The sequence below is a fragment of the Petaurus breviceps genome, unplaced genomic scaffold, assembly GCF_028583685.1.
Source record: "Petaurus breviceps papuanus isolate PSGF00001 unplaced genomic scaffold, PetGlider_PUasm1.0 177, whole genome shotgun sequence".
Classification (NCBI taxonomy): domain Eukaryota; kingdom Metazoa; phylum Chordata; class Mammalia; order Diprotodontia; family Petauridae; genus Petaurus; species Petaurus breviceps.
In genome coordinates, this window is record NW_027185776.1 from 3,562,123 (window position 1) to 3,563,666 (window position 1,544).

The following is a 1,544-nucleotide window of genomic DNA, read 5'->3' on the forward strand; positions in this document are numbered from 1 at the left end:
GAGATATGGTTTTCTAGCTCATCAGAATGTGACAGTTATAATAATTATCTTTTTTCTGTTACTGATGATAAAGGCATGTGTGTGTCTGTGTGTGTTTGTGTGTATGTATATAGGCGTGTATATATGTATGCGTGTATGTATGTGTATATATATGTATGTATGTATTATCTTACTCAGTTCTCACAGCAACTTTATAAAGTGGTAAGGGTGGAAATTACTCTCATTTTACAGATAAGAAAACTAGGAGCCAGTGAGAGAAAAAAACTTGTCCAGAAAGACGCACCTAGTAAGGGCTCCTGATCCTCAGTTTGGAGGTCCTAGTGTTTGTACTGTCTCAGCTTGATTTAACACCTAATTTATTTATTTAAACAAAATAGAAATGACTGTGAGCTGCTACAGGAGAAAGAGAACTGATTGGAGCTAGGGGACTTGGGTTCAAATCCCATTTCTTGTGCTTTGTATTCTTTGAGCAAGATAGCAGTTTATTAGGAGGGTGTGGACCTGTGGGTCTAATGACTGCTTTAGTGTGAACCCAAGACCAAGAATTGGAGAGGGAACTTCTTTTTTATAAGCATAGAACAAAGACCAGAACAGAGTAAGTGAGGAAATAATACATTTAATTATAGGGTTGGTGTCATCGTGGAGGGGGTAAGGAATTATGATTGGTTACACCAAGAAAAATGGGCCTGCACACATATGGGACCAAGACCACCACTCTGTGCTTTATGGATTTATGGAACCCAGCTGTATCCTGAGGTTGTTGATAGCAGACCAGGGATAATAGACTGACTGGCTCCTGGGAATGAGATAAGACCACCTTTAATTGGACAAAGATGAGCAGAAATGGGACCAGGTCAGCTTGTATATTCTCAAGGATAACATGCAAATGCCATGGAATTTTTTTTTTTTTTTGCTTTTTGGAGGGCAAGTGGGGTTAAGTGATTTGCCCAAGGTCACATGGCTAGTTTTTGTGTTAAGTGTCTGAGGCCGGATTTGAACTCGGGTCCTCCTGACTCCAGGGCTGGTGCTCTATTCACTGTGCCACCTAGCCACCCCACCATGGAATTTTTTAGGTGAAATTATGAGGGATAAATTTCCTTGGCACAAAGTGATTTGCTGGTGGTGCTGAGATAACAGTTCCCTTAGAATCAGAGTGTTTTATGAGTATAGTGAACCTCTAAACTTAGCTCAGAGTTTTTCTTTAATTAAAAGTGATTGATAGGGAAACCAAACTTCTACATCTAACTTGAGAGAGGGAGACTGAACTTTTTAACTCATGGGCATCTTCACTCAGAGACACAGAAAAGGCTTAGGGTGATGCGTAAAATACAAAATACACAGAATATGTGTAGTTTGCACAGCTTACTAGCTATGTGACATTGGACAAGCTGTTTAACCTCCCTAGGCCTCAGTTTAACCTCCCCATCTGTAAAATGAAGAAGTCGCACTAGATGGCCTTAGGTACCGTCTATCAACCAATCAACCAGGATGATGATGTGTATCAGCAATGCCATATTCACAATGCCTATAGAGATTACAAATAT

At 40.0% G+C, this 1,544-nt stretch overlaps 1 protein-coding gene across 1 annotated transcript in view; it reads left to right on the forward strand.

Annotated features, from left to right (window-relative positions):
* The window catches only part of DDX24 (DEAD-box helicase 24), a 40,578-nt gene that overhangs the window by 15,339 nt on the left and 23,695 nt on the right, over positions 1–1,544 (forward strand). The gene's annotated exons all lie outside the window — the stretch shown is intronic.